A 22,047-nucleotide genomic window follows, 5' to 3' on the forward strand; every position below is an offset into this window, starting at 1 on the left:
TTCTTCATATAACAAAATTAAAACTTCCATTCATTATTAAAAGTCATAATCCCTAAATCCTTTGAACACTCGTGGCCACCATTTTGTCCTCCTCTAGTGTTTAAGTGGGGTTAGTTGTCATTGAGGCCCCTCTTCCATGTTTTGTTTGATCTCCACGCATATCCACAGCTCTGATATCCTTTTTAGCCAAGTTATTCAGGAAGAAATGGTCTTACTATTTGGTTAAATCTGGACAGTGCTGACATTTCCAAGCTTAAGACCCTCTAGTAACTTTTCTCTATAGATAGAATACTAGTCAAACTCCTTTTCATGACCTGTAGAACCCCATATAGCCTATTCGCTGACTTTCTCCCCAACAGTCTCCCCCCATCCCTCACACACTGGCTTTCTCTCTGTTCCTCAAAAGGGCCAGGTTGTCTTTCTGATGCTTTGCACTTGCCATTGCTACTTCCCTCATTTTCCTCTGACTGCTTCCTCCCCCTTTTAGGTCTAAGGTCAAATGTCACTTCCTCAAAGAAGTCATCAATGTCTCCCACACCAAGCAGGTTGTAACCACTTTCCTGGGTTATTTTCTTCCCAGCAGTTAAAGCACTGCTGGAATGCTTCAGCTCTGTTATACTCCTGGAGAAGAGGCCTTGTTCAGTGCTTTATCACAGTTTCCAGAACAGCTCTCAATACATCGGAGGCACTCAGTAAAGACTGTTGAAGGAAAAAATCATGGTTCATCCCCACACCTGCTTAAAGCTCATTTCCATTTATCATAGGGAGTTCTGGTTGCCTTGAGTCTTATTACACATTGGGTAATCCAGTCTGAATTACCAATTACAATGACATCATCAGATGGCTGTCACAACAGTAAAAAGCTGGTAATATTGCATTCATCTCACCTAAATTTGGAAAGAGATGAAGAGAATATTGGGTAGTTCTTTTCAAAATTTTCCAGTAAGATATAACTAATAGCTTAGAATAGTGAAAAATAACACCTAGGGGGGATCAGAACAGGAGTATAAAGTGGCCCCCAAGGACAATATATCTTTTACATGTTATGGTTTTTTTAATTTTTAAAAAATGTTTGTCTGTTTATTTTGAGAGAGAGAGCACAAGAGCACACATGTTGGGGATGGGCAGAGAGAGAGAGAGAGAGAGAGAGAGAGAGAGAGACTCCCAGCCCGACATCATGGGACCCTGACTTCAGGCTCTACCCCACAAACCGTCAGATCACAACTTGAGCTGAAATCAAGAGTCAGACACTTAACCGACTGAGCCACCCAGGTGTCCCTTACATGTTGTACTTTTAAAGTCCAGATGAATTTTGCATTCTAATAATCACACACTTGGGTTTGATTTAGTATAAAAAAAGTTCCCCTCAAATTGTTGGAAAAAATGTGCCCTCCAAGAAGATGTGTCCAGTTTACCTTGGAAAGCCACCAAGAATCCTCAGTTACCTATGATCCAAGCTGATAATCATCTAGAATAATTCTAGAGGAGCCTTGAAGGGAGAGTAGCCCCTACCCATCCCCTATTACCCTCGCCCCATCTTTACCCCAGTGAGGAAGCGTTCTGGAATAAAGACACCTAAGTGAGCCTTAAGTTCTAAGGGGTTTCAAGTTTCGAAAAGGAAAAAAGCCTAAAAGTTACATGTTTCTACATCACTCTTTTTTCAGACATCACTTTTAAATCATTTCACTGCTCTCTTTCTTTCCAGGTGCTTGGCAAGGTAAGAGGTATAAGATCTCCTTGCTCCTGAGAGGAGAGAACCTTTGGTGAGCATATAACTCCATTTTCTCGGCACCACCCTGGTTATGACTATGTTGTCCAGGCAGTATTATTTATGCTCCCTCTCCGTTTGTATAGTATATGGTCACTCCCACGGACGCCTTCCCCACTCTTCCTCCCACTTAAAATGACAAGCAGGAACCACTTTAAAGGAGTCATAAACAACATGATGTAAATCTTCTTCCAGTCCAATTTCAACCCACCGAGGAATAGAGTCCTTATGACTCAGATGAGTTGTCCATTTGATCCATTGAGAAAAATCATAAAAACATTTGGGATCCAAATCTTGGTTTTAGCAATGACATTTCCTTTGTCTAATACGTTTCTGCAATTAGGAATCAGTAATTACTATGGGTTTCTCATTGAGGTTGGAGGTTCAGGATCTCAGCCATCAGGGCACCTATTACAATAATACTTACAGGAAGAAAACAAAAGAAGCAACCAGGATGGTGAGGGTGAATTGAGTTAATTAGTAAAAGCATTTTAAACTAAAATGAAATAAAATGTAAGAAATGTAACATATTCAGTGAGAGATGCCACATGAATTTGTATAATCAGCCCTTTCAATGACCTGGCATTTGAAGGCATGAAAAAGACCGTTATCCCATGAATGTACCAAAAAAGATTGCTGGGGTAGTAATTATGGTGGCCACTGTGGGAAGCATAATAGACCAGTGGTCCCAGCTGCTGCCCTCCGAGATCCATCACCACATTTGTTCCGAGGCCATGCTTTCTGTGGCTGCTCCCAGCCATGACTAAGCATAGCAGGGCTACTAGGGCAGGCCCATTCCTGAAAGACCTCTGATGCGACTTAGCTTTGCCAGAACTTCCTCAGAATTGAAATGTTAAGGCCTTTCTTCCTCACCTTCTCTCCCTCTCTCCTTCACAGGGATCAGTCCTGTGTGGGTCTAACAGCTCTCCAAGCCTCCTCCAGCTCCCTCCCCATTTTCTCCCACAAGGTTTTCCTTAACAGATCTCTTCAAGTCTAATCTCATTTTAGCATCTGTCTCTCAGACGACCTGAACTAATATAGTGATCCAGGTACAATCTAGTTGAGGGACAGGAAGAATTAAGCCTTTTAATGCTTTTAAGACCTAATACTAAGAGGCAGAGTAATGGGTGATCATAAAAGAAGAAGTTTGAGGAGTTTAATATTCAAAAGGGAACTTTTCGAGAATAACTGAGTCATGAAAGAAGTGGCTAGGACAGTGGGGGTGGAGGTGAGAGTACTCAGGGTCAGAAGTTATTCATTTGCATATCTGATGCTATCTTAGCTCCTAGACCTATAGGAGATCTTTTTGATGTAGAACTCAGGAAATGTTTCTTGCCATCTAGAAGAAGCCAAACTATGGTGAAAGAGAAGAAAATCACACAAAGAGGGAAGCAGAAGGAAGAGCTTGAGGGGAATCCTTGAGGGAGATTTTGACCTCTTATTTCAATTTTTGAGGAAGTCCATCTGCATCCCTATAGCTCCCATGGGGGTTTGATCCTTCAGCATTTCTCATTTCACCTAAACTAGTTCAAGACGGGTTTAGTCACTTGTAACCAACAGAGATGTGACTCACACCACATAGAAATTTTATTTTGTTTTCTCTTAAAAATATTTATTGTTGTATAGTATAAAAATACCCAAGGACACATTGTTCATAACAGCAAAAATAAATAAAATGAAAACAACCCAGACATCTATCAATGGTAGAATAAATTAGCAAAATCATCCAATGGAATATTATTCAGCAATAACAGTAAATAAAACTACATCTACACATGTCAATCATGATAAATCTCAAAATAAAATATTGAGAAACTAGTAAGTTCTAGAAAAATTCACACTGTAAGATTCCATTTACATCAAGTTCAAAAACAAGTACAACTAAATCATGTATATTATGTAGGAATACATACACAGATGGCAAAACTAAAGTAAGAAGAGTGAGGTAAGAGGTAAGAGGGAGATGTGACTGGAGAGGACACACAGGGACATCTAAGGACTGAAAAAGTTGTATTTCTTAAACTGAGAAATGCATATAGGATGTTTGTTTTCTAATTCTAGGCATATACATTTAATTCACTTACATATAATTTTATACATATATTTATATTTTTAAAGCAGGCTTCATGCCCAGCATGGAGCCCAACACAGGGCTTGAACTCAGGACCCTGAGATCAAGACCTGAGCTGAGATCAAGAGTCAGAAACATAACAATCTGAGCCACCCAGGTGCCCCTACATATGATAATTTTAAAACAAAAATAATTATTATAAAAACTAACTACGGGGCACCTGGATGGCTCAGTTGGTTAAGGGCCATGAACTCACAGTTCGTGGGTTTGAGCTCCATGTAGGGCTCTGTGCTGACAGCTCAGGGCCTGGAGCCTACTTCGGATTCTGTCTCCCTCTCTGTCAGACCCTCCCCTGTTCACACTGTGTGTCTCTCTCTCTCTCAAAGAAAAATAAACATTAAAAGAAAATTTTAAAAAATAACTAATTACTATCATTTGATGTAATTAAATAAGACTATAGCTGTTTAGAGGCGTCTGGGTGGCTCAGTCGGTTGAGCGTCCTGGCTTCGGCTCAGGTCATGATCTCATGTTTCGTGGGTTTGAGCCCCACGCTGGGCTCTGTGCTGACAGCCAACTCAGAGCCTGGAGCTTGTCTTCAGATTCTGTGTCTCCCTCTCTCTCTGACCCTCCACTGCTCACACTGTCTGTCTCTCAAAAATAAATAAAACATTAAAAAAATTTTTAAGTCATAAACAAAAGACTATAGCTGTGTAGTGATAGTGTCTAGCATACAGTAAGCTCTCAATAAATGACAGGAGCCATACTGACATGCAGATATTTGTACCACTTAGAAGAAGAAACTACCAAAAAGCATGTCTTCATCTGTGCACACAACACTGTGTTCCAAAATGCCTGAAAAATCTGTTAGAACCACAGCCCTGTTAGAGATAGAAACTTGATGGTTTTCAACCTTTACTCATCTAAGAAGGGACAGTACCAGAAGAGATTCTCAGATTCACAGCCACAGACAAGAATGTACTTGGTTAACATCAGGCATTCAGTGGATATCCAAAGTAATGAATATAAGGTGTCTAGCTATCTGATATCACATAATTAGCCCAACATTTAAAGAAAAAATGATTAATATCTGCATCTTAGTAGAGAAAATAATAAACAATGGATCAAGTGTCAGCTTCAATTTATTCTAACTGGGGTCTATTCACAAAATAAAAGAATGTGGAATTAGTAACATGTAGCCATTTATTTTACAACTGAAGAAGGAAAAGCTGAGGGAGGTTATTTGGATTCTTCAAGGTCAACAGTGACTTTGTGGTAGAGTCAGGACTGGAACAGAAGTTAGGATGGAAGCTGCAGAAAATGTCCTGCTATTGGTGTGCACAGAATAAATAGAATGGAAGAAGAGACTAGAAAGAAAAGTGAGTGAGATCAGGTATGGACAGTGCAGCACTCCATTCCTTTTAAAGGAGCCTAGGAGCTGGAATCCACTGAAGCTTCCCGAAGACATAGGCCTAAACTTCACTTTTTGAGTAACACCTCTGAATGAACTCTACCGGGAACAAGTTCCTGGGAAGAAGCCTTACTCAGCTAATTCTAATAGCAGGAAATATCTCATCGCAATTTCAGGGAAATTTCCTTTTTTTAATGTTTATTTAATTTGAGAGAGAGAGAAAGAGAGAGAGAGAGAGATTGAGAGAGAGAGAGAATGAATCCCAAGCAGGCTCTGCACCCGTCAGCACAGAGCCTGATTCAGGGCTCAAACTCCCCAACTGTGAGATCATGATGTGAGCTGAAATCAAGAGTCCAACATTTAACTGACTGAGCCCCCAGGAGTCCCTGAGAGAAGTTTCTATCTCAACCACACTCTCATCTCCATCATCTGCATCTAATGCACTTGATGGACATACAGCACAATCCGTGCTCTTCGTTATTTTATTTTTCTCTTAAATCATGTTTATCCCTAGCCAGTTACTAATTTAAGGCTAAGTTCACAATTATTTCTTCAATAAGTACTCCCAGGTATAAAGGATAAAGGCTCTGTACTATGCACTAGAAATCTGATGCAAAGTGTTTCATCGAATCCCATTAACGCTGTCCAATCACAGGAGACAATGATTTATTCAGAAGAAGAACATACCAAGCAGATGTAACTCAACACAGACGATTCCTCTCAACCCTTTGGTCACAAGACAATTAAATAAGGGCTCATAAAGAACCTTTGCTTGCTTCAAAATGTTATCAGCTTGAGCCCAGCTGATAGGGAAAGTAGGTCTTATGGCTGAACTCTTGAACCAGGAAAGGATCAGTCCAAAGTTTCTGTCAGGTGACGTGACCTACAAAACTATTTCCATTCCTTGGCTTATCTTTATGACCAACAAATGATTGCCTCTTATTTGCTTTATATGCTGGAAACTGTGGTTGAATTACTGAAGCTGTCCCAAGCTACAAGTTTCCTTTTGAGAAAAAAGAAAATCATCCCCTAAACCCAAGGTTTAATTAATGAAAAAGTAGCCTAGATTATCAAACTATGCCTTTATTTATTTATTTATTTACTTATTTATTTGGTCTGATGTTTAGTGGTTTGGGAGCTTTTTTAACAAGCAACCTATAAAAAGAAACTAGCCCCTTGTCTAATATTTATACTCTAATTTTTTGCCACTCCACAGTGTTTGTAGTAGCTCATAACAAGAAAGTATGACCTCATCAGTTATTCACTCCCTGCCATTCAGCAACGTAATGAGTTTCATTGGAAATTCCCATTTTAGAGGAAATTTCTAATTTGTAAAATAACTGTTTTTTTGTTACTTGTAAATGAAAAAGTCGAACTGTAATCAAAGTATAGTGGATGATTTCTCTAAAGGGGTAATTCAGTGTGCAAAGCCAAGTTTAAGCCTCCTTGTTCATTAAAGGAAGCTAGATCTAAGACCCTAAACCAGGACTGTGACCAAACTGTGTGAGCATCTACATAAAGTGAGTGACTTTATGCACTGGTATAGCTTAACCAGCTTATAACTTCAGAGACTGATGGCAAAAGGCAAAGTTAATAACTATTTATTGAATAACCAAGTCATGTGCATAGACAGTGTTGAAACAATTAGAGTAATACTCTCTTCTCAAGTGATTTATTGTCTGAAACACTGAGCTAAATGGAGCACCCTCCATATCTAAAGGCAGCAGTCAGTGGACAAAAGCTGTTAATCAAATGTCAGCCTCCATAGTCCTTTGGGAAAGGCAATAATTTATTCAAAATGTAGCATCAGAATAAAGTTACTTTTCAAAACACGAATCCTTTTATAAGGAAAACAGAGAAAGAAAGAGAAGGCACAAACAAGTAAATAATTATGAATAAGTCTATCAGACAAGATCACAGCAATTTTTTTAGAGAGAGATAGAAAGAGAGGGAGAAGGGGTGGGACAGAGAGAGAAGGAGAGAGAGAATCCCAAGCAGGCTCTGCACTGTCAGCACAGAGCCTGACACAGGGCTGAAACCCATGAACTGTGAGAGTATGACCTGAGCTGACACCAAGAATTGGACACAACAAACTAAGCCACTAAGGTGTCCCAATTGTTTTAATCTCAGAAATTATTCCTGTTTAAATAAAATAATTTGAAAAAATTTTCATAGTCAGAAAAACTTGGTTTGAGGGTTGTCTGTTGGGCTGCTGCTTGTTTTAGGTAACTTTCCTATGAAGGGCCAGTTTGTGCCTCAGACTTTGACCCAGCAATAGATTAAAATCCCTTATCAGAGATATGAAATGCTGTATCTAATAACATATATATTCTTTCTCTGTCCTTTAAGGCACATATTGTCCCTCCAAAGGAACTTCACCATCAAACTACATGACACAATCAATAAGGACCTGTGATGGAGACCAAGCCCTCTCCCCCTCACCTCGCCCCCCGCACTCCCACCCCCGCTACCTGAAGGCCATATCACAGCACCAGTCAGTCATCCTTTACGAGAACCAGCACATTGTATGTGCAGTTCCAGTGCTGGGCGGAGGAAGCAAGGACAGCAGAAAGCAGCCTTAGGTCATCCTCCCAAGGCCCCTGATGTGGAAGGAACAATCGCCTGGTACACACAAACGATCATTGTAATCCCCGGTACAAGGGCTTGGGGTGTGGGAAAGGAAGGGCGGCCCGGAATTTGAAAGCTAGAATAGCAAGGTAAGAGATCTGAGAGCTTCAAGAGGAGTCTGTGTTGTTTGTTTTTAGTCTAGACTGAGAGCGCAAGGACTTAGGAAATATGCGTTAAGTTAGAAGACACCCTGGGGTTGTTTTCTTTCTCCACTCGGAGCCCTGAGTAATTGTGCACAGGCCAGTGCCTGCACCAAAGCTGACTAAGGGCTAGAGCAATTCCCTCCCTTTCTCTCCACAGCCAATCAGTAATCAGGGATGACTGCCACTCGCTTCTTAGGACCTCCTCCACCTTTCCCACACTACGTGTGTCTGCAATATATCAGAAATCTCAATGTTTCTCACCTGATTAGAGCTCCTGATCCATATTCCACACTGCTTTTGAAAGAGCAGGTCTAACCTTGGGATTTCCCAGTTTAAAAATTCATTAGTGGCTCCAAGTAGCAAAAATCCAAACTGTCCTAGTATACAGGCCTAACAAAACAATTACCTTGGTTCATATCCTGTCTTTGATATTTGCCAATCTGGGAAATTTTCTTAACGTCTTTGATCCTCAATTTCGTCATCTATAAAATAGGGTAACAATAGTCATTCTTCATAGGTTTGTTGTGAAGACTAATGACACACTCCTTTTAAAGAGCTTAGCACTGCCGAATTTGGAGTGCATGAGGTCATGATCTCACGGTTTGTGAGTTCAAGCCCCACATTAGGCTCTGTGCTGATGCTCAGAGCCTGGAGCCTGCTTCAGATTCTGTGTCTCCTTCTCTCTCTGCCCCTCCCCTGCTCATGCTCTGTCTCTCTCTGTCTCCCAAAAATAAATATATTTTAAAAAATTAAAGACTTTAGTACTGCCTAGTGTTCAGTAACTTGACTATTACTGCTATTATTATTTTACAAACTCACTACTCGCTACAAAACCCCTCCTCACCTTGGCCCCTTCCTTTTCTCCAGCTATCTATCTTGCTATCAGCTCCTCAGTAATTCCAGGTTTTGTATCTGAAGGACCCAAAGCCAAGGGATTTACATATATTCTTTTTCATTCACAACTCCGTGAAATCAGCGCTGGCATTCTCATTTTACAGAGAAGGAAACTGAAACTTGAAAAGGTTAAGCAAGGCGCCTGGGTGGCTCAGTCAGTTAAGCATCCGAATCAGTTTCGGCTCAGGTCATGATCTCATCCCGGGATTCTGTCTCCGTTGCTCTCTGCTCCTCCCTCTCTCACTCTCAAAATAAATAAATAAATAAATAAACTTAAAAAAAATAAAGCTAAGCAACTTAGTCAAAGTAACCCAGCTACAAAGTGGTGGGGCCCATAGATGAAATCAAAGTCCATCACACTCCAAATCTTTTTTTTTAATGACTCCACTCTGCTGCATTTACCCCACCTGATTTCCCCTAAAACTGCTGAAACAATTTGCTGGTCATACATGCTCTTCCGGAAACTCGCCACTTCTCCATCAAGAGGTGGAATCTATGTTATCTCTCCTTGAACCAGGGCAGCACCGTTTGGTTGCCTCAACTGAGCCTGGCACAAGTTAAGCTACATGATTTTCGAGTCTAGGTCATAAAATGAAATGAAGCCAGGGCGCCTGGGTGGCTTAGTTGGTTAGGCGTCTGACTTCAGCTCAGGTCATGATCTTAAGGTTCATGGGTTTGAGCCTCATGTCAGGTTCTGTGCTGAGAGCCCAGAGCCTGCTTCAGGTTCTGTGCCTTCCTCTCTCTGTCCCTGCCCCACTCATACTGTCTCTCTCTCTTTCTCAAAAATAAATAAAAAACATTAAAAAAAAAAAAAAAGGAAATGAAGCTTCTGTCTGGCAATCTCTTTTAGAGCACGCACCTGTGGAGGCCTAAGCTGCCACTCAGAAGTTCGGCTACCTGAAACTGCCATGCTTAAGAGACCAGAAGAGATCACATAAAGATAGAAATGCTTGAGGAGCCTTAGCCACCAGCCATCTTTTAAGCACCTCCAGCAGTCACTGCGTGGAAAGGAAAGGAGCCGTCTTCCCCAAGCCCTGCCCAAACTGCAGATTTGTGAACTAAGTCAGTGATCGTGATTATTGAAGCCACTAAGTTCTGGAGGGGTTTGTTATGCACTAATAGAAAACCAGATCAGCCACGGAAACCTCCAACGCTGTTTAATCACTTTCATTTCCCCAGACAAACACGCTTCTCTCGGTCGGTCTTTTTCACAGGAGAGACTGCTTTTGTCTACAAATCACCAGCAGTCCAGGACGCCCCAGCCAGCACACATACACCCTCATTTAAAGAGTTACTTGGCTTTCAAGAGTCATTGTAGGTGTTGTCGTTTTAGTCATCTTTCCCAAATTTGGAAATGAGTGGTTAAGGACCCAAACTTCTAGTCAAAATGCCTAGGCTTAAACTTCTTTTGTTCACCGCTTTCAAGCTTCAGGACTTCATCTCTCCAAACCTTTGTGCCTACCAAAGGGAATAACAAAACCCCTATCTTGGTATTATAGGGATTCATTTGTAGCTCCCAGCAAAGTTCCTGCTATTTAACAAGAGTTCAATATACAGGGGCACCTGGGCAGCTCAGTTAAGCATCTGACTTAGGTCAGGTCTTGATCTCACGGCTCATGGGTTCCAGCCCCCCATAGGGCTCTACCCTGACAGTGTGGAGCCTGGTTGGGATTCTCTTTCTCCCTCTCTCTCTGTCCATTCCCCACTGGTGCTTTCTCTCTCGCTCTCTCAAAACCAAATAAACTTTTTTAAAAAGTTCAATACATGTGGCTGTAATTAGAGCACTAGTTTATTGCAATGCAATTATCTATGATTTTGTTTGTTTCCTCTTCTGAACAAGAACAGCGTGCTCTCAATGCCTAGCACCTAAGATACACAAAAAACGGTTTTGTTAAATATATAACCAAACGAATGAATAAAGACACAAACAAAGGAAGGCGAACAGGTATGTGTGCTCCAGCCTCCTTTTAACTCCCCGATCTGGTGTGTAAGAGGGTAAATGACAGAGATCTCCACTCCTATGGGAAGCAGTCCCAGCCATTATTTCTGAGACTCCGTCATATCCAAAACCGCGCAGGGAGCATCCTCACTTGTCTAGCTGAACCTTTTTGCTCCTGACACTCCAAACCCGATGCCAGGACTATAAGGAAAACCAGTGCCAAAATGTGAGATGGCCTCCAAATGCAGACTCTCTTTCCTCATCGAACTATTTTATAGCCTGCTATCAAGACGCCTGACCTTGCCAAGTAAAACCCGGTTAATCTTTTACAATGTCAGTCTCCTTTATGGACTCCACGATATGGCAATGCCATATGGTGGCAATGCTGTAAAAGGGACTCTGCTCTTACCTGACAGGCAGGTTTATGCTTCACTTTGCAAATAATGTGCCTCTTGCCACACGTATGATACTTCCCCACTGATTTCTGCTCAGTCTAGCGAAATTGAGAGGAATTATTAAACACCAGCATAACTTTCATTAATAAGGTGAGACACCTACACTTCATTGTCACTTAATTTTCATTTTCACCGTAGAATTTACATATATGTATATATGTAAAATTCTCACTAAAACAGCTATCAAGCTATGGCATGTTGGCTGAGCTCCACTAACTGCTGTTGCAAGTCAATGCCATCCCGGAGTACCAATGTCATTCTAGTGCACCTTAATTTCAATATCCAGAAAACCCCAGTGCACCAGTGAGGCACTTCTAGCCTCAGCATAAAAGTAAAAGTTTAAGTATTTATTAAATGAGTAAAATTCCAGGTGTGGAATTTTACTCATTTAATAAATGAGTAAATGTGGAATAAAGTCATAAATTGCTTTAAAAGCAAATGTGGACTTTGTCTTACTGTTGTTATTATTGTAGACTCTATGCTTCTTGTAAGTTTAATAATTTCTGCATTCTCCTTGGAAAAGAGTTGTCTGAAGGTTGCAGAATGCTGAGGGCTAGAATGCTTTCTGAGGCGTGGCACCACATTCTCTGATTGGGCAGCTGCTCTCGAAAGATGTGGGCCTTTTGCTGTTGACTCACCAGAGAACAGCAGCTTTGCAGCTTGATGTCAGCACCCAAGAATGTCAGACACTTCTCTTTGCCAGCAACCCCCCCACCGCCAGCCCCCAGGAGTAGCCCAGAATTAAGCAAAGCTGTTTGGATTAGCCTCCGACTAGCCTCCTGGTTGGGCTTCTTGCTGCCCTGGTTACTAAACTCTGGCAAAGAAAATCCCCACCAGGTCTCTGTAGGGGAGCAAGGAACTTTTCCAGCTATGCATCTCTGGGGATACCAATATAATTTTCCGGTGAAGGCTTGGATATTTGAGGGATTGGGTATATTTGGGGGCCTGGGTATGGTTTTCTGGGTGCTCCTTCCCAACACACACACACACACACACACACACACACACACACGCACCACACACTTATCTTTTCTAGAAAGAAAACACCACAATGCAGAAAGAAACTTGCAAACAGGCAGTAGCAACATTCTAGATTCTAAATGAATCATGTGCTGTTTGTACTCTGGTGTTTGATCTGTTTCAATTTCCCTCACATTTCTGATTGTCCCAACTGAAGCCTCAGATCTAGCTCTAGCCTAGCTAGGATGATCCCTGAGGTCCTTTCTACCCTACCAGTCTATGTCTGCATGAAATTAGACAACCTGCAGCTTTCTGAGAGGACCAGTTTCTGGATGGTGCCCATGAGACCCAGAAGAGCTGTCTGCCCCACAGCAGCTAGTCCCAGGTCCACGAGTACCTAGTTTTATATGTGACCTAGTTTTACATCTCCTGTTCCACCATCTCCCCATTTAACAGAGAAGAGAGTCTTCGTTCTAAGTTAATTAACATGTTCATATTTCCCATTTTTGATGGTTCTCATGGTTTTAGACAACTGAAAGCAGTCAACAGACAGTAGATTTTATACCCACTTAAGGTAATTATGGCCAAGGTCAATTAAACCAGTATACTTAAAGCCAAGGTGAAATTGATGGGCCACAGCAACTAAGTCTTAATTCAACTTGCAAAAGTATTGGGATCCCAGAGCTTAAGGCTGTTAGATTCCCTTGGCACACTAATATTTGAGGCAAAATCATTCCCTGTGATCTTGCCTTCATTCCATTTCTTTAACCCAAAGGATGGCACCAGCCTCAACTCCCCATTCTACTTAAATGTCCTCCAAGAATCTCCAGTTTGCTTACTGTAATGAGCTAAATTGTGGCCCCTAAAAAGACATGTCCATGTCCTAATCCTCAGAACCTGGGAATATCACCTTATTTGGAAAAAGTTAAGGATCTGGAGATGAGATCATTCTGAATGATAGAAGTGGGCCCTGAATCCAATGGCAAATATCCTTATAAGAAATCCACAGAGGAGAGACACGAAGCGGGGCTGGGGAAGAGCGCAGCACCACATAAAGATGGAGGCAGAAGTGGAGTGTGATACAGTCACAAGCTAAGAAACTCCTAGAGCCACCAAAAGCCAGAAGAGGGGAGGAATGGATTCTTCTTTAGACCCTCTGTGAGGAGCACAGTTCCTGCCAACATTTTGATTTTGGATTTCCTACCTCCAAATTGTGAAGACCTTTCTGTTGTTTTAAAGCAAGTTTGGGTACTTAGTTATACAGTGATAGAAAACAAATACAGTTATAAACTCAAATACCTTATAGGAATCATACAAGCAATGAAATGAACAAGCAGTCCAGGTAGGGAAATCATGGTTTTAGTATCTTCTAATTTTTTGTTAACTAAAATTGATCATCTCAAGGCAGGGAAGCAACAGAAAGTACAAGTGGTCTTTAGCAAAAGTCAGAACAAATGTCCTAGCCAAAAGTAGCCTGATCCACCTGAATGTTACCATATGTCTGCATATTTTTAAAAGAGAGCCAGAGCATGAGCAGAGAAAAGGAAGAGGAAGAGGGAGAGAGAGCATTTTTTTAAGTTTATTTATTATTTTGAGAGAGAGAAAGAGATAACGAGCAGAGGAAGGCAGAGAGAGAGGGAGAGTGAATCCCAAGCAGGCTCTGAGCTGTTAGCACAGAGTCCAATACAGGGCTCGATCTCATGAACCGTGAGATTATGACCTGAGGTGAGATCAAGAGTCAGACATTCAACTAACTGAGCCACCCAGGTGCCCCTAAATCTCCTACATTTTAAGTGTTGGTTCAAAAACCAAATAGGCAAACTGCACTCTGCAGGCCCAACCAAATATGTCTGAGGACTGAAGTATGACCACAAGTGGCCAGTTGCAGGGAGCCCATTGACCCTTCTAACAGTATTTCAAGTATGTGCCACCAACAGTTCAAGGTAAAACTAAGAACAGGGCCTTGTTTTTCTCCTACTCAACCTGGTCTGCCAGCCCACACCACTTACATTCAAAATCTTTCCCATCATTGGTATAGGCAGAGAGAAAAACTCTGTTGAACTCCGAGATAGTATGTCTCCTTCCTCCTTCTAGACCTCTTGTCTTAGTTTCTAAATGGTAACTTAATTTGGACTCTGACCACTTGGTACCTAGGGGTCGCGCGTGCGTGTGTATGTGTGTGTGTGTGTGTGTGTGTGTGTGTGTGCACGCGTGCAATGTTTCCATGTGTGTCTTAAAGAGAATTACAGACAGGTACTTTGCAGTATGATAAGTGATTACTTTAGAAAGAAAATTAAAATGAAATTATCTAGGGATAATTAAAATTCAAAGGCTATTTTTCTGTGCTTATCTTATCCCAGAACATTAAAATCTATTTTTAGTAAAAAGATTGGTATTTAGGTCAGGTAAAACTGAGACATAACTTGATATTGATGTTGCTACTCCTTTGATCATTTATTGAATCTCTAGAGCAACCTATTTCTCAATTCAGACAGTAAGTATCCTATAGAGCACTATAAAGTAAGACAGGTTCAACTAGATTGAACTTTTCTGTCTGCCCATGAAGGTGATTAGGAAGATGGTTATGAGCATTGAAAGTGCTACAAAAATGAATGCAATGTGATGATTGATATTGTAGGGGCCCCTTGGTGGCTTAGTCAAGCATCAACTCTTTTTTTAAAATATAATTTATTGTCAAATTGGCTTCCATACAACACTCAGTGTTCATCCCAACACATGCCCTCCTCATTGTCCATCACCCATTTTCCCCTCATCCCCACCCCCAAGAATCAACTCCTAATATCGAATCAAGTGGTGATCTCGCTGCATGAGATGGTGGGACCATGCCCCTTTGGGCTCCATGCTAAGCAAAGCCTGCTTGAGATTCTCTCTCTCTCCCTCTCCCTCTTCCACTCCCCCATTCACACTTTCTCTCTCTCAAAATAAATGAATAAACTTTAAGAAAAAGATTTATATTATAACTCTTGTCTGAGTCCATAATAAGGAAAGAAAGTTGTAGATAATTAATTTTCATAATTGATCCCTATGTTCTTATGGAAATACTCTAAAAATAAATAGGACATACTTTTGAAGGGTCCCTCTAAAAGGTATAAAAACTTAAAATATTTTCAGAAATAGAAAGAGGAATGAGTTTCCTTACTGGTGGAGACTTTTCCTTAGTCAAATTAAAGTGAAGGATACAAAGAATTCTAACAACTCAGTAAGAAGAAGACAACCCAATTTTAAAATGCCAAAAATATTTAAATAGGCATTTCACAAAAGAAGATGCATAAATGGTTTATAAGCACATGAAAATGTGTTGAACATCACGAGTCATTAGTGAAAGGCATAATAAGGTACCACTTCGACCCACTAGGATCAAGTCTGTCAAAAAGACAATGAAAAGCATTGGTAAGGATACGGAGAGGCAGGAACCCTCCTCAATACCTTGTTGATACGGATGTACAGAGATGCAGCCATTTTGGGAAACAGTTTGACAGTTTCTTGTCGAGTTAAAAATCAATTCCCATATAACATAGCAATCTTACTCCTAGATGTCTCCTGAGGAGAAATGAAAAATTACTCCCACATGAAGACTTGAACATGATGCTCCTAACAGCATTATTAATAATAGTTCCAAAGTGGAAACAGCTGAAATGTCCATTAACTGGTGAATGGATACAGAAAACATTGTATATCTGTGCAATAGCATATTACTCAACCATAAAAAAGAATGAAATGCTGATATATACTTATATATATACTTCTACAAACCTAAAAAATGTTATACTAAGTGGGAAAAAAAGACACAAAACTCCACCTATTATATGATTTTATTTATAGGAATTGTCCAAAAAAGAGAGTCATAAAAACAGACAGTTAACAAGTGGTTGCCTGTGGCTGGGGTGAGGACGGGAATAACGGGCAACTGGGGTGATAAAAATGCTCCAAAAGTACTGTAGTTATGGTTACACAGCTCAGTAAGTTTATTACAAGTCATTGGATTGTGCACTTAAAATGGGTGGATTGATGGTATATGAGTTAAATTTCAATAAAGCTGTTTTTTAAAATTAGAAATTAAAAGAATAAAACCTGACATGTAATTTTTTTCTCTTTTATTCTATAACCAATCTGTCAACAAATTTGTCAATCATTCCTACCAAACACCTCTTATTTTTTTTATCATTTTTGTCATTTTTTTTATCATTTTGAGAGACAGAGAGAAAGACCGTACAAGCCAGGGAGGGGCAGAGAAAGAGCGGGAGAGAGAATCCCAAGCAGGCTCCACACAGTCAGGGCTCAGACCCACCAACCACGAGATCAGGACCTGAGAAGAAACCACGAGTCGGACACTTAACTGACTGAGCCACCCAGAGCCCCATTTTGACCATTATACATATTTCTTTTTTTAAGTTTATTTATTTATTTTGAGAGAGAGAAAGAGAGCGAGCGTGTGAGCAGGGGAGGGGCAGAGAGAGAGAGGAGAGAGAGAAAATTCCAAGCAGGCTCCACACTGTCAGCATAGAGCCCAGCTCAGGGCTTGAGCCCACAAACATGACCATGACCTGAGCTGACATCAAGAGTCTGACACTTAACCAACTGAGCCACCAGGTACCCCTCATTCTACATAGTTCAAAATATAACATGTACAAAATAGAGCCCAAAGAAAAAGTTTTCTTCCACTATTTTTCCTCAGCCCCCAATGCCCTTTCTTGGAAGCAATCACTGTTATTAGTTTCTTGTGCATCTTTCCAGAAACATTTTACGCATCTCTAGAAAGAAGTGTGTGTGTGTGTTCTACCCCCCTCTACACACACACACACACACACTTTTTCCCACAGTTTGCAGCATATTATAGTGTCCTGCACGTTTCTTTTTGTTTACTTAATAATCAATAATCTAAATATCAGAATCTAAATATACAAATCTAAATATCACTCAAATCTTTTCCATCTTTACGGTCCCACTTTGCTTGGACCCACTGTATTTTACCTATTTTGAGATGCCATCAGTTATAAGACACACTGGAATCTGGGACCCATTAAGAGAGAAAAACTGCTGCCAATTAAATTATGACATAAAATTCATTGTAAGATACATCTCAGTTTCAGGGGGAAAAAATGCCATAATGTGAACAAGTACATATTTATGCACAAACACATTAACAATAAAATAAGGCATTATAACATTATCCCAACCAGTTTAGCATTGAACATTGACCCTGACCCCTTTTCAATTCATAGTCTCCTGCCAGAATGATTTTTCCAAGCTCTAAATTTAATCTTTTCATTCATTCCTCTGTTGAAAATCATTTATGGCTTTCCATTGCTACAGGACGAAGTCCAAATAACTCAGCGTTACAAATGTCAGTGTTACAAGACCCTTTCCTGGCTTCATTTCTTTCCACACTCTAGACATGCCCGACTATTGACTATTCCTCAAAAATGTAGCATTCTTTCATAACGTTGTGCTCTTGTACATGTTGTCCTCTCTTGCCTGGAATACACTTGACCCTAACTGGGAGGACCTAGCTAAATACCATTTGTCCTCCAAGACTCATCTCCGGGAAAATTGCCATGAACTTCCCCAGTTCAATTAAATGTCCTTTTTGTACTGCCACCCTCGCTGTGCTTAATTCCATCCAGAGCACTCCCTGCCCAGCAGCAGGCTTCACTGTTCCCTTGCCTGTCTCACCACTCTTATTTTTCTCACATCACCAGGAATTGCCAAAGTGCCTCGTCCATGGTAAGCATTCAATAAATATTTATTGAACGAATATGCACTTTGGCCCCTGGATGTAATCAACACATCTGCAATAATGGAGGTGTGGTCAGCTTATTACAGGGGAAAGTGCACTCTATCTGAAGTCAGAGGACGCCAGTTAGAGGCTCTGAACACTTCCCTTTTTTAATTATTATTTTTAATGTTTTAGTTATTTATTTTGAGAGAGACAGCACACGAGCACGGAAGGAGCAGAAGAGAGAGAGAATGAGACAGAATCCCAAGACAGGCTCCACATTGCTAGTGCAGAGCCCAAAAGGAGGGCTCAATCTCACAAACAGATCATGACCTGAGCTGACGCCAAGAGTCAGATACTTAACCAACACAGGCTCTGACACTTCTTTTTTGTTTTTATTTTGATTTTTAGTTTTTTTAGTTTTTTATTTTTATTTTTGAGAGAGAGACAGTGTGATCAGGGAGGGTCAGAGAGAGAGGAAGACATAGAATCCAGAGACAGGCCCCAGGCTCTGAGCTAGCTGTTAGCACAGAGCCTGATGCCGGGCTCAAACCACGAACTGTGAGATCATGACCTGAGCCAAAGTTGGATGGTCAACTGACTGAGTCACCCAGCCACCCCTTCTTTTTTGTTTTTAATTTTTTAATGTTATTTATTTTTGAGAGAGAGAGAGTGCAAGGAGGGGAGGAGAAGAGAGAGAGAGGGAGACGCAGAATCTGAGGCAGGCTCCAGGCTCTGGGCTGTCAGCACAGAGCCCAACTCGGGGCTCAAACTCACAAATCATGAGACCATGACCTGAGCCAAAGTCGAATGCTTAACTGACTGAGCCACTTAGGCACCCCTCTGACACTTCTCTCTGATCTTAGCTTGGTCAGTTAATGTTTCCAAAACTGGTCTCATCATCTAAAAATATGCTCAATACTACCAGCCTAGAAGGGCAGCTGAAGGGACTGGATGAGGGAAGCATCAGAAGTAACTGACATGGAGTGAGTGCTCTAGACTCCGCAGCTTTTACTAGAGTGACGGGAACATCCTATGCTGTTGAACAGATTTTGTAAACTTTGTAAACGTTGAAAGCAGACACACCACAGACATGCGTTGTACTACCAAATGGACTTTGTTTTCCTGTTTTTAGTCTGTATCAGTTAAAAAAGAAAGTAACGCCTTTTGACAGACTTGAAAAGATGATATACAACTGTTTCAGAAGTCAAGGTGACAGAAAGACACAGAGCCAATTCTTACTCCTAACCTTACCCAACCCCAGTAGGCAATCATCTGTAACAGTCTTTTGTTTGGTTTTAGAGTGAGAGGAGATAGGCAGAGAGAGAGAGAATCTTTTTTTTAAAAAAAGTTTATTTATTTATTTTGAGAGAGAGGGAGTAGGGGCAGGGCAGAGAGGGAATCCCAAGCAGGCTCTGCACTGTCAGCACAGAGCCAGATGCAGGGCTTGATCTCCCAAACAGTGAGATTATGACCTGAGCCAAAATCAAGAGCTGGATGCTTAACTGAGCCATCCAGGTGCCTCAAGAGAGAAAGAGAAAGAGAGAGAACAAGAGAGAATCTTAAGCAAGCTCCACATTCATCGTGGAGCCTGACCCGGGACTGATCCCACAACCCTGGATCATGACCTGAGCTGAAATCTCAACCGACTGAGCCCCCCAGGTACTCCTACCTTTAACCGTTTTTTTCATCTTTCTCATGTTTATTCATAAGACAAATACAAGCACATACAAATATATACTATATTCCCCTCTTTTTTTCCACAACATGTACCATGTCATATATACACACTCTTCTAAATGTTCCTCTTTCTGCTTAATATCTAAAGGAATTCTGTGACCTTCTAAGTTTGCCCTGTGAATTTGAATCAAGTAGACAAGGAATTGAAAAGGGGATCTTATTATCGCTTTTGCATCGTGGCTCTCAACTAACTATAAGCAAAAGTTAAAGGTTTGACTGACAGCTTCAACCACAAAGTAACTATATGACTAAAACAAGGAACCGTCTGCTTGCCTGCAGTACCGGCCCCCGGCAAAGAAACCCCAACCGGGCTGAAAAGGTTGCAAACAGCACTAGCAGTCTTTAGCACCTATTACTGCCTACCTGATTTTCATCACATAAATGATATGAACCTTCACCTCTAAAGGTTATGATTATTTTCCGAATTGTAAATAGCTTCCATTTGGGGGCTGTGACTCAGAACAAGATCTTCATTTTTCTCAAGAGCTGGTAGGACAAGTGGGTGGTTCGGGTTCTATAAATACCTCTTATTCTTTCTGTTCTGTTGATCACATAAATGATAAAGGCACAAGTACAAGAGTATTAAAGCATTTGGTGAAATGAGGCTATTAGAATAATAGACTTTCTTTTCATTGGCAAGTTTAGTTATGGCTCAGATTGTCCACGTCCTCTCTGCCTTCTGATTTCTTTCTCAGGCATCCATCACCTGTGGTGGTGACCTAAAGTCCCAAACTCTCCTCCAAATGGCCCCAGTTTAATCACGATGCTCCTCACTCCAAGTCCTTGACTGCCCACTGCCCTTCCAGAAGTGCTCTCCACGAACGGAGAAGCAGACTAGTTAGGAGAAGTCAGCACACACAACATTCTCCGTCTCATACCCAGCAAACCACGTCACTCTGACCCCATTTGTCATGTATACACGCTGCAGGGAATTTAGCAGGAAGATAAAAATGAGCTCAGAAGAGGACAGCAACTTCTTAATGTCTCATAGGGGACCATGCCTAACCCATAAGCCCAGCAAGTGGGAACCCGAGTCACCTGTCTACACTGTATAGAACGCAAACACTGCAAATCCATCAAGCAAAGAAAAACAAGTGAAGGAAGCTATGAGAGTCAGTAGCAAAGGCATCAAATGCAACACAGTGACAAGGAAAGAGGGAGAGTTACTAGGGCAATCAGGTGGAGCCCCTTAGCAGCTGACTTCTCCACAAAGCATACGATATTGGCACGATATATTTACTATTAGTGTTTGAGCCAGAATAGTAGAAAAGTCTGAGGAATGAGCTGGAAAGGGCTAGGTGGAGAAGGGCAGAGAAAACAAAACACACAAAAGCACTAAGGCTCTAAGTCTGGAAATAACAGGGCATTTGAATACCTCCAGATAGTTCCGTGTGAATGGAGACAGAATACTGGGAAGCCAAGGCCAACATCATGGTGAGAGATGAGAGGAGGTTGGAGAAATGGCCAGCTGATGAAGGATTTTGTGAGGCCATGCTATGGATCTTGGGTTTTAACTTGAAGACACTACTGGAAGCCACTGTGGGATTTTAAACAGAATAACAAGATCAGATTTAAGTCATGGAAAGGTCAGTCATAGCATATAGACCATGGATTTGAGTGGTGCTGTTTCCACAGCACCTACTATTCATCTGTGCAAGCCCCGCTGTACCCACAGTGAAAAGAAAGGAGTGTATCTGCTTTCTCATCCTTACATCTCTGGTACCTGGTACCTGGTACAATGCCTAGCACACTGCTTGTCATAAATGAATGGACAGTGGGGTCCGATCTCATTCATCTTTTTGTCCCTAATGCTTATGTAGTGATTAGCACAATGGAGGTATTTGATAAAGATCTGTTTAATAAGTGAATAAATTCTAACTTCTGCCTCATTCTCACCCAACATTCCCCTAAAACAATAAAATTGTATAATCTGCCCAAATTCCCTATATCATTTGCCTCTTGTATGCTGTTCCCTCTGGAAGTCCCTATGTCTCTTTCTTTTCTATCCTCTGAATTGCAATTATTCCTCTATACTCAGCTCACATTTTACTCACTTGGGGGTCAGTCCTAGCACTATGCTGACTCACATAGGATTCCTTCTGACCTACTTACTCCTTGGTTCTGGTTATATATCTTCTCATTTATATAGTTTTTATTGCATTCATCGCATTTGTAGTATAATTTGGTTATGTGTAGCTTGAGATTTTGAATGTCTAGAGGACTGTCTCATTTTGCTTCCTTAACACCGCTCCCAGCTTAGGTCTTGATCATAAGGGATATTCAAGCAATGTCTTTCTGAAATTT

General features: G+C 41.1%; 1 long non-coding RNA gene across 1 annotated transcript in view; it reads right to left on the reverse strand.

Annotated features, from left to right (window-relative positions):
- Positions 1-22,047, reverse strand: part of LOC115277095 — a 119,329-nt gene that overhangs the window by 10,132 nt on the left and 87,150 nt on the right. The window contains exon 16 of the long non-coding RNA XR_003902217.1: positions 21,119-21,280. This is a non-coding gene — a long non-coding RNA (uncharacterized LOC115277095). The remainder of the gene's footprint in view (positions 1-21,118; positions 21,281-22,047) is intronic.

This window comes from Suricata suricatta, chromosome 13, assembly GCF_006229205.1.
Source record: "Suricata suricatta isolate VVHF042 chromosome 13, meerkat_22Aug2017_6uvM2_HiC, whole genome shotgun sequence".
Lineage (NCBI taxonomy): Eukaryota > Metazoa > Chordata > Mammalia > Carnivora > Herpestidae > Suricata > Suricata suricatta.